Genomic DNA, 17,040 nt, shown 5'->3' on the forward strand with positions numbered 1-17,040 from the left:
TGGTTAAAGCCTACAGTGTTGGACCCGGTACTTTTTCAGTAAAATTTAGCATATTCAGAAAGTCTAAGAATCATGTCAATATTAGACAGCTGTCTTACATACTACATAGGTCTATACCTGAAGACTATTCCAAAATTTCAGCTTGGATAGAACGCAGTAGCATGCTTGCTTAGTAATGCATCTTTCAGGCAGCATATTTCAACTGTGCTCTATAATCAGCTCTGGGTTCCAATTCGTTTCCAGTTTCAGGTCAAGCCGTAGATTTTGAGGGTTTGGGACTTAAGTGAAACACTGCCTCTCACTTTATGTGGCACTATGACAGCAGTTTGAGATTGCAGATTCTTAGCTTACCTGGGAGAAAGCAAGGTTTTACACTTGATCCTTTGCACATTCAAGATAATGGTGAAGCTTTTGTTGACTTTAATAGTGCAGGATCAAGTCTTATGTGAGGGGCCCTCAACTTTGAAACTTAATTCCTCCAGTGGTCAAAGTCTGATTCTGCTGACCTATAGGTTGCAAGGCCTTTCTGCTTTCAAACACTTGCAAGATGAAAGAGGGGAATAAGGTAAATTTGGGAATTATTAGCCCAGCTGGGTTGATTGGATGAGGAAGAATTTGCAACTTGATGCTGTTCATTTATTAATTTTGAGTTATTAGAAGTTTGAAAAAGTTGCTGGGATTGTAGGCCCTTTGACATATTGTAAGTGTTATAATATATCTAGATTGAAGATGAGATGCATTTTACTGTGGGATAGAACAGATTAAATATGTTACATTTAAAAAAAAACCCATCAAAATAAATATTAAAGCTGCCCCAAATGCAATAAAAGCTGAATATAAAATTTTATATAAAAGCAACACTTCTTAATGAGCTAGGAGATATCAACAAACAGAACAGATTTTTTTTAAAAAATGCTTAAATTGGAATATTTTAATCACAGATATATGGAGTATTACTGAAATGAAACTACGCTCAAAACTGTGTGCAGGAAGTGCCTTACAGAATTAGAAAAAATACAATTATCAAAACGATGGGAAACTGAAATTGTCTCAGGCACATTGCAAATATCAAATTGCAACAAAAAGAAACAGTCATTAATGCCCTAACTGGCTGAGATCACCTTTGGGTGAGATCAGTGTGCAGATCAAGTGTACAAATGTTAGTTGCCAGGTTTTAAAATGTTCTCCCAGAATGTAGCAATAAAATAATAATAGTTTCTTGCTGTAATTTGCTATTGGAAAATATATAGGGCCAAATCCTGCCTTCACTCAGAGATATCCTCTGATGCTGAGTGGAACCTGGCCTGAGTAGGACCAAGTAAAAGGGTTACCACCTTTCTAATTGGACAAAACCGAAAACCCTTGACCCGCCCCCTTCCCCGCCCCTTCTCTGAGGCTCCATCCCATTCATTCCATCTCCCCTCCCTCTGTCGCTCGCTCTCACCCACCCTCACTCACTCACTCATTTTCACTGGGCGGAGGCAGGGGATTGGAGTGTGGGAGAGGGTGAGGGCATCAGCTGGGTGTGCGGGCCCTTGGATTGGGTCAGGGATGAAGGGTTTGGGGTGCAGGAGAGGACTGAGGGGTAAGGAGTGTGGGAGGGGGGGCTCTGGGCTGAGGCAGGGGGTGGGGGTATGGGAGGAGGTACGGGTTCTTGGCTGGGGGTGTGGGCTCTGGGCTGGGGATGAAGGGTTAGGGGTGCAAGAGAAGGCTCCAGGCTGGGGCCGAAGGATTCAGAATGTGGGAGGGGGCTCTGGGTTGAGACTGAGGCAGGGGTACAAGCTCTGACTTTCCAGAGTGCTAAGGGATGCTAGATTCCCAGCTCTTCCCCAGACCACACCCCAAACTCCATCCCTTTCCCCCAGGCCTCAGATTTAAAATTGACTGTTAATTTTTAATATCAATTTTTAACAACAAATGCACCTAAGTTGTTTACACTGGTCAAAATTTTCTAATGCAGGTGGCTAAACTTAGGAACCTATTAGGGTCTGGATTTATAAGTGAAACTTTTGCTTTGAAATTTAAAAAAAAAATACTAATATGTGATGAGTAAATAACATTAATAAATAAATGAAATTCCTGGTTGTTCTTATTACTATTTAGTCTTCTACCTGAGAGGTCTTAATAATTAATCCAGTAATAAACATGTTGGGGCCAAAATGGAATGATGCCAGCTAGAAATCTGGCCCAAATTATTATACATTTATGAAAATACAAATGTATTATATATGCATTATAGTATATGCATTATGTATACAGAATTGACACATTATTCAATTCCATCATTTTCTACATATGTGACATAAGGTGGGTCTCTCTTTAATATCCTGAGACCAACACAACTACAACACTGCATACATCTAAAAATAAAGAGATCAGTTGATCATCACTAGAATTTCTATTAAAGGTAAATGAGAATTGCCATATAATAGATTTGACTAAATATATATATTTGTTATCTCTTTGCTATGCATCCATCTACATACTTGCACATGTTTACATTTGTAGATTCCAAGGCCAAAAGGGACCACTGTGATCATCTAGTCTTGCATAACATAGGCCATAGAATTTCCCCAAAATAATTCGCAGAGCATCTCTTTTAGGAAAAAAAATCCCATTTTGATTTAAAAATTGCTAGTGATGGAAAATCCACCATGACCTTTGATAAATTTTTCCAATGACTAATTACCATCACTGTTAAAAAATTATGCCTTATTTCTAGTCTGCATTTGTCTAACAAACTTCCAGCCATTGAGTTGGTTTACAAATATCTCTGATAGACTAAAAAGCCCACTATCAAACATTTAGTTCCCATATAGGTACTTATCGGCTTTAATCAAGTTACCCCCAAACCTTCTCACTATAAAGCTAAATAGATGGAATTCTGAGTCTATCACTATCACAAAGGGTGATCTTTGCATAAACCCACTGAAGTCAATGAGTCTCTTCATGGTACATAAGTCCATCTTGTTAAGGATCTGATTGCAATATCAGTGCCCACATTTGCATTTGATTTGGTTTTGCTTTTAACATCTTTTCCTCCTAATTTACATTATGAGAAGGAATTCAGTAAATAAAAAAGTGTACTATATAACGATAAGTCAGATATGGTCAGATCAATGAGCAACCACCCAAAAGATATTTTCTTATACGTAACTGAATGTCACAGTCAGATCTAGAGGGACAAGGTAGGTGAAGTAATATATTTTATTGGACCAACCCACCTTGTCTTTCTGTAGCCTTTTTAATTTGAACTGAATTTTGTAATTTTGTATTAAACTACCATGGGTTCAACTCCTGTTGCTACAGCTTCAAGTTCAACAGAGTGAAAATCACCTCTGGTGTTTTTCTCAAGTTTGGAGACTCTAGGAACACACAAAGTACAAAGAGAATGACCACAGACACAATGACAAGTACAAAAGGCTTATCTGTACTACAAGTTTTATTAAAGCAATAAATTACAATTACCTGTATGTACAGAAATCCTACAAAACCCCATGCAATTGTAATGTCAACAGACCCCAGTCATTGGCTAGCAGAATTGAACCTGGGACCTCTGGAGCTTAGTGCATGAGCCGCTACTGCATGAGCTCAAAGCCAACTGGCTGTTAGTTAAAGCTGTAGAGGAGACTCATTTTATCTCTCTCTCTCTCAGTGGTCTCGGTGCCACTAGATAGGACAGAACACCACACCCAGGAGGTGTGTGGGTTAGACAATGACTAAGACTGCAATCATATTCACATTCTCAAAGATGTCTAGGGTCTGATGGATCTCTCAACAGACGATCATGAATAGAGTGTCCTGGCAATGGACTGATGTATATAACAGGTACATGAGCTACATCTGCAGATACTTAACCACAAGAGGGCCATGGTAATAAATTGACATATATGATAATATGTTAAGATCACTGGTATACTAACCTATAGGAGAAAGACACTCCACCATTAGTAAGGTGAGGAAATACAAATAAGGAAAAGATGAAAATCCCCTATTGAATAGGCAAATATAGCATAACCTATTATAAACATTGCATCTCAGCCTACGGGCAGTAGGAGAAGGAGATGTAGCCCTTGGAAGGTGCCAGAATGATGGCCACTGGTGATGAGGGGGAAGGTGATGGTGATGAAGGAGATGATGGCTAACATTTCAGGTTGTTCTACAAGGGATGGTGAGAGTATATGGCTGTGCAATAGTATCTCTATCTACCTTACTGAGTTGAGGTGTTTGTGACTGTGCTAAATGTATTAATAAACTATTTGTAAATATAGAAGAGTTCCTATAGTGTGAATGCTGCAACTGTGCACATCGGGCTTCCCAATTATATAATAATTTGAATAGTACTGGGCCTGATCTTGGGACAAGAACCTATCAACCCTCAAAGTGATAACTGGGGATTCTTAAGTAATCAAGATAATTAATATATAATCTATAGATTGGGCTACAGTTTCAACCCTCTTTTCCTTATCTGTACTTCCATACCCAATGAATATTGGGGAGCCCTATTTGTCATAGGTTGTTTCTTAGTTCCTGTTAGTCTCATTAGCATCTATGCTCCATATATATCTTGCAGTCAGGACAGGACATTCCATGTTACAGTCAGGTGTCTTGTGATCTTATTGCAGTTTATTGTAATCTAGTTTTCTGTAACATTATCTATTGGCACATCTTTTGTAGTAATCTTGTGACCTTATTGGCATAGGGTTATTCCTAGGTCACACACTCATGTCAAGCGTTCTTAAGCCTATGGTCTACTCAGGCTAAGCTAAAATCTTACAGGCCTTCGCCTGTAGTCCTTGCATTCCAGCCATGACTTACTTATATACCTAATATATACTCATCATTCCTAAATACTTGTCAATCTTATACTTCTATAATCCTACAATTTAAATCTATCTAGCACACATTGATTATATACGAAATAGCAAATGAATTGACCATAACTCCACATAACACAATGATAAATGTATGATAAAATGAACTAATTGGCTATATCTCTAATATCCTAGGACCAAAACAGCTACAACACTCAATACAACATTCTGAGATCTAAGCAGTTTTACAGTGACTACACTGCAAACTTGTAGAGAGAAGACACTATTCAAATTGAACAATGTACTCAGCAGGAAATTCACTTAATGATATGTAATGGACATTTCATTGTCAGTAAATGTAATTTTGTTCTGGTCAAAGCTTTACATATGCAGACAAATCTAAGGACATACGGGCATGATTTGCAAATCTCACTTTCTAGCTTCATTTTCTTTTTTTCTTTTTTTTTTACCTATTCAGGGAAACTCTGTATTGAATGTCTACACATAGTACAGTTCATGGTGTATGACTTGTATCTATATTTGTTTATAGAGATAAGAAAGATGGGATGATTATTTACACCACATGCAGTGTAACTATATAGAGAGCAATCTAGCAGTAGGTCAAAAAACTATGGAATGGTGCCTGAAAAGGAAAAGCGTCCCTGGTGAGTCACCAATGTAAGAAGGAAGCCAACATACACTGGTATGCTTTTATGGTAGAGTTTTCCTACAGTGAAGTAGGATATAGATGAAATTTGAGAAATAGCTACATGTTTGGAAATATTGGCATGTTAGGTTTCATGCTGTCAGGGCAGTGTTTCTGGAAGTATATGCAACATGTGATGCTGCTACAGGAGGCTGGGAGAGGTAGAATTCAGGGTGCTGAGATGGTAACCTGGAGGAGACTGGGGAACCAGAGTCTTTGGAGACAATATATATGGAAAGTAAAATGTCCTTGACTTGAACCCTTTGAATCCTTCTGGAGACTTTCAAAAGGTATACAGGACTGATTAATATTCATTCATTGGGAATCTATTTCTCTAATACACAGAGATTATAGAGTAAGGAGGATAGGAACACCAACAATAAGATTAATTGGTTATTCAGTGAAACAAATCCACAGAAGCAGAGTATTGCTCTTGTTTTGTTTTCTTTTTTTAAGAAAGAGATAAATGAAGAGTTAAGTTGATAGGAGTCTTATAACCACTGGGTCTTGAGCAAGTATTTAAAAGAAGGAAGGTAGTGGGTTTGTGGACCAGCTCAGAATCAGGCATTTTATATGTAAGGTGTGGCATGTGAAAATGTTGTAGTAGAAGCAGGCAAATGGATATCAAGGCTGGCATCATTGAGAGAGCAGATTGAGGTGTACAGCAATGCAAAAAGAAAAGAAAGGGCAGCCTTAGTTAAGACTTGGTGGCTGATGTTAATCTGGAACGTGATGCCATGGAAAAAGGAAGGAATTCAGTGGTAAGGGTGATATGGGCAGATCAATAGCCAAGGAAGATTTTCTTAGGATTTGTGGGGGTTTTTGAGAGGCATACAGTATATTTTTGAAGGGGGGCTGATTTTTCAGAAAGCCCTGAGCACTTGCCTTCTGAAAATTAAGGTCATTTTAAGAGGTCACAAATGGACACACAAGACTCTAGCCACTTTTGAAAATCTTGGGCTAAACCTTTTACTGTTTTTTCTACGGTGATGACTTCAAAAGATTCATTATGCAATTTCAAGGTACTGAAGAAAGAATAAGAGCTTTAGATGTTTTATACATGCAGTTTTGCAAAATGGGATATAGCATGACATATAGAATTATCTGATGAAGTTCAATTATACCCACTAGCACATCCCAGCAGACACGCTTACATTTTCTATTTTTCAACTCAGCAGTGACTTCCTCATTTAAGGTTCTCTGAACTACATTACAGTCAGTCTTTATTATTTCTAACTAGAGCTGACAACTGTAGCACTAAAGATATCCAAAGACTTTAGTCACAGGGCTTTTTTGTGTGTGACGACAATTTTCAAGCAATCAAAAGTTTAACAGAACAGATGCCTGAATTTGTGCAGTATATTGAAGATTATAGGTGTTATTCAGTAAAGAGATACAATTCATATTTCCCCTTTTGCCATGAATTCTTTAATGTAAATTCCTTATAAATTGCTCTAGCCAGTTCTCTCTTACACACATACACTCACACACATGCACACCATTGTACGAACACAGCTTTTCTTTTTCTTTTTTACTATGTTATTTTGTAAAATAACAAACTGAGATGAGAAAACAAAATGAGATTTAGTTTCTGAAAACTAAAGGAGCAGACTAAGGGCCTGATACTGCTTCTACTGAATTCAATGAGGGCAGGATTAGGACCTAAAGCGCTTGTCTCTACTATGGAATTTTGAACATATAGGCACTTTGACTCTACATGATGCATGTGGATGGGCTCCTGAGCCGGCACGGAACCCCATTGATTCCAGTGGGAAGTTGTGTTTGCACAGGGTCCATCCAGATATATCACCTTGTAAGTTTAAGAACTTTGCTCAAAAGAGCTAAAATAATCTTTGAACTCAATTCCAATTGGTTATAAATTCTAGTTGTTAGTTTTCAGATGTCAGCTTTCCCAATCAGTAAGACAATATTTAAACAAATTTCTTACACATTTGATTTATTTAACTTGATTTATAAGATCAGTACCAGAAAAAAGGCACCTTTCTTAGGTTCTACACACATTTATTTAAAAACAAATCTCAAAAGGTAACCAAAAGTAGCTGCAAACTCCACCACGTCAGCTGATGATTTTAAGCTTGAAAGAGTTTCAGAAATTTACCAGCGGTAGCCAGCTCAAACCCTCCAGCAAAAAATTATTAACTACCCCCCTCTTCCTCATAAAACCACATATCTGAAGATTTCCTAATTCTAACACAAACAACTGTGATTTTGAATTTGGTTAGCTACAAAAAATAAAAACAACAAAAAAACAGTTAATTCATGAGATTTACCTAGAAGTTCACAAATCATAAAAAAGCTAAAAAACCTCAGACCCTCAATTATGAATTGCAAATTTCATAATTCACGGTTCAATTTGCAATGAATATTTCTAATGATTATGATATAATGACTTATACTAGCTAATGGCTACTACCAGGTGATGAAGTTCATTGAAGATATGAATACATTAAGAAAATCAGTACAAGCTGTAATACCTAAATGAGTATCAAAGTATTATTTCCCCAGAAACTTGATATTATTAGGACAAAATTACATCTTAAATAGTTAGCTTTTGTCAGTTATTTGCTTTTTGTGTGGCTTTTTGGTCTAAGCTCAGTGACTTTTGAACTTCTAGTGAGGTTACAGTAAAATGTTGTGCCTGGTCTTTATCTATTAATAACAGAGCTAATTCTTCTTTGCAATATATAACAAATGTATTAAATGTAAAATACAATAGGTACTAATTTCTCCTTTCCACTGGAAAATATATGTACATTGATGTTGGGCAGTCAGCTTTGGGTGGCGGAGGAGAGGGGGATTTTACTAAATGATGATGAAACACCTAGGTCTTGGTCCTGCAAAGACAGCACATGCATAACTTTAAATGGACTATTCACTGTGTAAAGTTAAGCACATGCATAGGTATTGGCAGAATAAGGGCCTTAGCATCTCCCTCATTCAATTCATTACAGCAGCAGCTTGAGAATAGCTTCTGTCAAATTAGGCTGGGAAAACCATCACTATGCTGTTCTGTAGGCTCCAAAAGTACTTCCATCTATTGTAATTTTATTATTAACCAATCCTATTTTTTTCAAATGTGTTTGTAGAAGTTCTGTGAAGTGAGCACTAAGGGACAAATTTCATGCCCACTGATATCAAGATGAATTTTTCCCATTGACATTAGTGGATTTGGGCCTAATTATATGCTCAATTGTAGTTTCACAGTGCAGTCATTTGAGTTTCTGTGTGAAAATAAACATGATCATTTTTTTAGGGAGAAAAACCTGCATGTTTTCAGTCTCACCACACAGAAGCCTTGCACCACAATCCTTTATACTCTCCCCAGGTCCCATTCACTACACACAACTTTCTTAGAGTAGCATTTGATGAAAGGCTCCTTGGTTCTCTTAACTTTAACTTCAGAGGTCTCAATCAAAGGTAAGTTTCTCCCTCTCCGGGGTGTTCAGCAGTGCTTATCCAAGCACCACATCCAGTCCAAGTTGTTATACTTAAAGTTTATTAGGGAAAATCACAAGCAAATTAAATTTTAAGTGGAACATGTGCACAGTGAGCCTCATTCTCCTCATTCCAACACCAGTATAATTCACTGACTTTAGAGTTGGACTAATATAAAGCCAGTCAGAGGAGAATAAAGCCCACATAGACCAAAACATAAAGTGCAGTTTAGCTAGAAAATATGGTTGTGTTGGCAAAAAAGCTGCCATGGTAGAAACAAACCAAACCACATAACTTGTAACAAGGTGAAGATGACCAGGCCCTTAATTGCTCTCAAAATCATGGTTCCTCTGGAGCATGGAAAGGGCCAAACTTTAGGTTCTACCTAGCTACAATGGGCACACTGTTAATTCTGGTCCTTGAGAGAGTTACAAATGCTTGTGGTATTCCACATTTTAAGTAAAAGGTACATCTCTGAAAGCCATAATTTCTCCAAAATAGGACTGAATGTTTTAAATGGGCCCACTCTACACTTATCTCAGTATTTTTTTTGTTATGCATTTCAGCCATCTTGTAAGGAGGTTTGATTAGTTACATTTCAGCAAAAGTATCCATCAAGATATTCAAAGATGGGGGCCTAAAGTTAGGCCCCTAAGTTCACATTTAGGTGTTAACTTCCAAAATTACTGAGTGGCCAGGAGCTCCCACTGGCCATTTGTCCTATGTTAGCCACAAACCCTTTATTTTATAGGATGATTTCAATTGTCCAGTCTGAAACCAGTATTTGATTATTGCATCATCTCAACCAACCTCAGTTTATGAGATAACCTCAGTTTATAGTGTCCAGTTTATATACAGCTGGTTTCCCCTTTCATCCAAATCTAGCAATTCATATATAACTTGTTTATTAGCCCTTTTCCTCTAAAACCACCTCCTAAGTGCCTATTCAATGCTTCCCCCAACAAAGACTCTTTTGTTTACTACCTTTCTGTTTGCCAAGGACATAGCACCTTTGGAAACCAGCTTTTTAAAAGATATTCTCAAGGAGGCTTCTCCCCAGCCATGGCACAATGGATATAACTTCAACCCTTGGTATCCTAAATACTAGGTTGAGGCAAATAGACTATGCACGAACTTGCTGTCTAAGAAAATGCTGATGCCATCGATAACTTTATTAATAAATCCAGCTCTAAATAAGTGGAACATCCCAAATAATCATGTTAAAACTGTTTGTTCTGGTAGGCAATAGTGGGATTTAAACACAGAGTTCTACTGAAACTGTAAACTGCACCTTGGTGTCAGGGGAAGAACATTTAATTATTACTCAATGTAAATCAAGGAAAATCATTTAATTAAGATCACTTTATCCTTTAAGCAAACATTAGAACCTCATAGCTTGTATCTATTTCCTACTACTTACCTTCTCCAGACAGCCAAACTTTTCCATTTGTATCATGTTAATCAAAAACGTATTGTAATTTGCAACCAACACTCCCATGACTGTCACCAATAACCCTCTTAAAATTTCTCCCTACGTTAACTTTCTAATTCTTAGATACATTGTCATCCCTCGTCTTCCTCTCCTAAGCAAAAGATTAGACTATCAAACCTTTCTAACACTGTCCCCACCACAAATGGTCTCCTCATTAGTATCCAGTCTGGCTTTCGCTCCATTTCCAAACTGTCCTATTTGTGGTGAATTACCTTCTTCTCTGTTATTTCTCTATCTTGCCTTTCACCTTGTTCATCCGAGTGCTAGATTTTACGTTGTAAGTCAACATATTGTTATAATTTTATATTGCAGTAATGCTCATAGACTGCAAACTCACTTGTGTGCTTCCTATGTGTTTGTACAGTGCCTAGCAGTGTGAGGCCTAAGACAGCCTTCTTGATTGTGCTGCACAGCTCACAAATAGAAATGTTGGGAACAGGGCTGCTGAGAGCACTGCAATGAAAGTGTCAGTAGGGGTGGACCAATGACAGCAGGACATAGGAGACAGCTACATTGCCAGCGCAGAAGCGCAGGTTGTAGCCTTGTGAAGGAAGCTTGCATTTGGGCAAGAATATCAAGGATCTGGGTTATTATAGGTTGTGCAGATAATGAGGCCTATGATTAAGGTTGCCTAACACTTTTCCTGACTGGGTGTCTCAGACCAATTATATATAGGCGAGGGGAAAATACTTGAATTTTCCCCAGTTAAAAATTCTTATAACCATTTCATCGAGGAGCTCTAGTGTATCCATGCTTTTGAACAGGGACTTGAAATTTGGCAGGGAAATCTCTCTGGTGTGAGGGATGTGTGTTTTGCTCTCCACGTGAAAATCTGCCCCAATTTAGCCAATTTATTAGCCTCTGAAAATCTTAGTTCTCACATGCTCAGTAGAGATGACAGAGTTTGGTAAACTACATTCATAAAGTATTCTGTTTGTCCTTGAGCATGCCCCATCCCAGGGCTGCAGAAGCTGAGCAAGATTTTACTTGAAATAGCTGGGAGACCATTTCTCCTGTGCTCTCAGTGCTGCCTCTGCTGGTGCTCAGGCAGCGAGGAGGAGGAGGAAACAGCCTGACTGGAATGTAGAGAAAAGAGGAACCAAGCCTGGATTGTGTGTCACAAGAGTGCAGACTTGGGGAAGAGCCTGGGAGTGGTGGTGGGTGGGAACTGGGATTAGGAGCTCAGAGGGGTCAGGGTGGAGCCTGAAACTGTGACAAGGAGTGAAGGAGGGATATGTGGAGAGGGTGAGAGGAGACTGGAACAAGGATAGGATGGAAGGGCAGAAGGGTCTGCAATCACTAGAGCACACACCCATCAGAACCCAGATTAGTATCCAGGATATACAGGATTCCTGAGTCTCATCATTCCTCTGCTGTGAGCAAGTAGCTCTGAAATCCACTCTCTGTTAGCATAAGGGACAGAGCTATGTGTGGTAGATTTAAAGGTTAAAATGTGCTAATAAACTGTACAGGAATCAATGTGGCCCACATGAGGGAATGTCTATTTTTCCATCTTGCTTTAAAAAAACAAACAAACTAGGAAATTACATATAAAAACTACTATAAAAGATATTGAGATTGCAACATGAAACATTCAAAAGCTAGGAAATGTCAGAATAAATATTGTCCACACAGCCACACATTATGATGCAGTCTCTAATTACATGATTGCATATAATTTTCCCATAGAACACCTGCCTCATTCTTTCTGGGAGACAGGAGAGATGGGTTCTATTCCTGGCTTTGCCATTGACCAGCTGAAAGACCCTAGACAAGTTATTTCACTTCTGGACCCCTCCCACCCTTTCCCTGTTCTGTTTAGATAGTAAACTCTTCAGAGCAGAAAGTATTTCTTACTATGCATTGGTACAGTGCCTAGCAATGGCCCCTTTGGAGCCCTAGGTTCTATATTAATACAAATAAATACTACTACTAATATTCATAATTTTTTTTGATTCTTTAATACTTTACTCCAAACACAATTATTAACGATTTAAGACAAAATAAGAACTATTTTGTGACGGGATCCCCGGCATGCAGGCTGGAACTGTGCCCACTGTGACCACTGTGCCCCCTTAACTCTCCAGCCTGCGCTGTCTCCCACAATGCTTTGTAGTGACAAGCAGAAACCCTCTCCAGGCACTGTGATCACTCACCACAACACCATATGGAGCCCCACACCCAGATATATTGCATGAATGCTCCCTGAGCCACTCATGAATCACACAGAGAAAGGCATCAGAGCCAAATCTCCCCCAGCTCCCAGCACTGTACCTCAGGAATATACCGTCTTGCACTGCTCAAGATGAGAAGTGCACATTTATTAATTGATTCACCACTTCATCAATGAAAAGTGGACATTCACCAGCCTTTGCAAACCTGAGCAGATTTACCACACACTTTAGGCAAACTCACTGGTAAAGATAAACAGTAAATAAAATTTATTTACTACAAAAGATAGATTTTAAGTGATTATAAATGATAGGCAAAAAGTCAGAGTTAATTACCAAAAGACAATAAAATGTAAGCATGCAGTCTAAACTCACAACTCTACTAGACTGGGTAACAGCTAGATTGAGCAGTTTTTCTCACCACCCTGAATACTGCAGTCCTTAATATACAGGTTTGTCCCTTAAACCTGGGCCAGTCTCCTCTTTTGGAGTCTTCAGTCTTTTGAGTGTCTTTGTTGTGTGCAGCATAGGTGGTGGTGGTGGTGGAGACTCTGTTCTGTTTTATACCCTCAGTTCCATGTATTTGGAGAACACAAGTCCAGGCATGTATGGTGGGCACTGGTGAGTCCCCAGGCAAGGCTGAGCAATTGCCCTGGGTTGGCCTCATGCAGATGTGTCATTGAATTGTAGTTCCCTTGCTGGACAATGGTTGTTTGACACCCGCCTGGGTGCTGGTTACTTTCGTTGGCATTGTCTCTGGAGAGCTAGTATCTTGATGCTTCCCAAAAGCACAGCATATTTTAGTGACAACCATACAACACAAAATTCTCATAACTTCATATGCACTAATAATATACATATTTAGATAGAACAGCAAAGAGTCCTGTGGCACCTTATAGACTAGCAGACGTATTGGAGCATGAGCTTTAGTGGGTGAATACCAACTTCGTCGGATGCATGATAGAACAGTGACTTTCAGCAGATCATAACCTTTCCCCTGATACCTCACACAGCCTGCTTTATATGCAATATCACAATTATATATAAATGAGGAATATAGGGGTTACAGGGCACTCCCCCAAGGTATAGTGTGTCACATATTTATTTTACATAAAAGGTATTCATGTGCAAACCACTGTCAGGAAATATTAATTGGACCTTCAAAGGGGCAGTATCTGAATGCAAATACATGGATTTCCAAGGAGTATTTTCATTTGAGTCAAGGTTTCAGGAGAATTATCTATTTGATTCTTATTCCTTTGCTTTCATGCTCAGGTTCTGATCAGCTTGGAAATAGTTATAATAATACTTCATTTATTTTCAAAATGGAAACCAAAGGTCCCCAAAGGTCTAAATTTCATTCAAGTTTTCTTCATCACAGATATAATAAAAGAGGCACTGCTTATGCATTTTTATATGTTTCAGAAGTTAAATAAGACAATTTCATCTTAGCCCCAGTGTTACTATAATATCCAAAATAATTTTAACCTAAAGCTAACTTAATAAATATACTAAAAACAGCATAGAAAATGCTACCAGTTCCCCCCCACCACAACCTTTCCCCCCCGCTCCCCAGGTACAGGAAATCATGAATATATTGAAGCTTATCTCCTTTAGTAATATGCAGTACTAAGTGCTTGGCACCCAAGAATAACCTGAAAGAGATTGCACTCTACATAATTATGCAAATAGATTTTTTTTACAAGTAAAAAAGAAACATTCGAAAATGACAGTATGCTAATACATCAGTAGCATTGAATATCTGTGGGGATTATTAAAAAATGAAGTGTTTGTTCATGCCCACAGCTTTTTCTACCTCATATTTTTTCATTGATTCACATACCTCCGAATGAAATATTCAAGAGCGAGATGGTACAAAATCATAATTACCAGAATTACACACCTCTATATTTTTAATACCCCCATCAATATTACACATAGTATAAAGGAACATAATTAAACAAAACGTTCAGAGAAATGATGATTTAACTGCTATCTAGTATACTATGTAATGAGCCAGAGCTACACAGCACGTGAACTATTTATAGACCAAATCCAAAAGACTTTACATAGATTTTACTTTAGCAAAAACTGTCATTGATTTGAGATGGACTTGTCTGGACGATAAATGGGTAAAGACTGGGGTGGATTGGGTGCCCGATCAATGGATTTACACACACACACACACACACACACACACACACGTACGTCTAAGGGGGGCTAGCTTCCCTCCAACATTGTCAATCCCACAGACTTGCCCACATTTTGCTAAGCATGGTCTGGGAGTACGGGGATCCAGCTGGAGAGCAGGCAGGAGATGGACTTTCCTACTTCACAGTGGTGTTGTGAGGACAAATATACTGAGGACTGTGAGGCACTCATATACTACAGTAATGGAGGCCATATGACTGCTTAAATCCAGCTCTACACTAGAAACTTTTGCTGGTATAGCAATGTCAGTGAATGATTTTTTATTTTTGTTTTGGTTAATGTTTTTATACTTTGGTAAAAGCCCAAAGTTAGATGCATTTATATTGGCATAAAAATGCTTCTTCTGGTATAGCTTATTGTGCTCACCAAAACAGTATAAGCTATCCTGGCAAAAGCTGTTTTTTGGGTGTGGGGTGGAGAGGAGGCTGGTATCAGATGCATCTACACTAGGAAGATTGACAAATCTTTTCTAGCATAAGATAGATGGAAGGGCCAGGGCATACAAAATCCCCTGCTGGCCCCACAGAACTTATCAGAAAAGCCTGAAGTTGTATGATTTTCTCAGAGTCACCTCTGTAGCAGGAATCTCATGTTACGGTGAATCCTGGGGGAAGTCATATGGTGATACTTGCTAACATAGCTCTAATGGAGCTGAGCAGCTAGACATTAGGGCTAGGAATTTGGATCTAGAGGGCACAGCTGTGGTGGAAGTAAGAAGCCTCTACAATGATGGCCCTGGAATTCCACAGATCCCTGGAGATCTTCATGGTTTCTGGGTGAGCCCTATGGCCTGTTCTAGGAGAACCAGCCAACCCAACCTCAGCCTCAATGAATGATATTGGAGTATTCCTCATTCACATTTCCTTTTCTTCAGCCCCCTCCCTTGGGGCTTCACAGTGGAGGTGAGGGGAGGACAATCCAGCCCTGAATCCAGGATTTGCCTTTTCATTAATGCAGTATCTGTGGTAGTTTTAATTAAGAGTATTCTCACTACATTTATGCTATAATACTGTATGAAAGAGTCCAAGACATGTAAAGGAAGAAAAATAATTTTGATAACTGGGGCATTATTTAAAATACTTGCCAAAGAAGCTAGCGGGGGGAAACGGCTTCTAAGGCAAGCTTTCAAATGGAGATGAGACTTCTAAAAGAACATCAGAGAGTAGCGATAGCTGCTTGCTCTTTGCTCAGCCATGTGAAAGTATTGTTTAATTATGGATCAAGTTCAGCCTTTAGCTCCTTGACCAGTGTGGATTATTCTTTCCATTTTCTTCTGTGGGATCATGCTGAGCGGGGGTGATGCCCAGATAAAAACATGATATTATTCACCCGCTTATATTCTCTAGAGAACATCAAAAACTAGAAAGAGGAGGTGGAGGAGGGGGAACAGGGAGAACCTGTGGAGCTCTTTGAATTAAGTAAAAAGACAGGCCCAATTCTTGCTGTTCTAAAACAATAAAGTACAATTCTCTCTAGGCAAGAGATCTAAGAAATACAGATCATGTGCCTTTTTTGTTAGGTGCTGAATTAAAAGAAATCTGTGACCAAAATACAAAAGCCAGAATTGCCTTAAACTCTTGGAGCTAACAAAGTTAATTCAAAGGGAATTGTTACTGAAGACAGCATATTTGCAGATGTTAACCTGAAGGGGCACTTCATATGCTTGCTTCTCTGAACCTGACTCTTCTGTGTGGTGCAAACCTGGGATGTCCAGCTCTGGAAAGGTTATCCCACTGCAAGAAGGAAACTGTACTGGTGTTGAGGTTCTTATTGCTGCCTCCCTCCGGCTGGTATAAGAGGGAAAATAGGGAATCGATAGAGTACAAGAGATGTGGCCAGATGTTCCGATGTCATACCAATTCACAGCTATAGTTTTGAACCCTGGGATCCATTAGGCCAGCAAACAAAGTTACAGCAACCTTTAGGATGTTCTAACATGATGCAAAGCGGGTGGTCCTGCACATAAATTCTACAGGATAAGAGTGGTGCAAGAGCTTAAGCCAATATTGCATACCCACCCTCAATTTGCATTGAGTGCCGCTTGGCCATAACCGAATATTTAACTTCTTACCATTAGTATTTGTTTCCTAACATACTGGGTGTAGCTTAATGTAACTTGAGATGATGTATAGTTTTCCTGTGGGAGAAAATGTCCTCGTTTATTTTTATTGCAAAAAGTATTATTTAACA

This window comes from Mauremys mutica, chromosome 6 (assembly GCF_020497125.1).
Source record: "Mauremys mutica isolate MM-2020 ecotype Southern chromosome 6, ASM2049712v1, whole genome shotgun sequence".
Classification (NCBI taxonomy): domain Eukaryota; kingdom Metazoa; phylum Chordata; order Testudines; family Geoemydidae; genus Mauremys; species Mauremys mutica.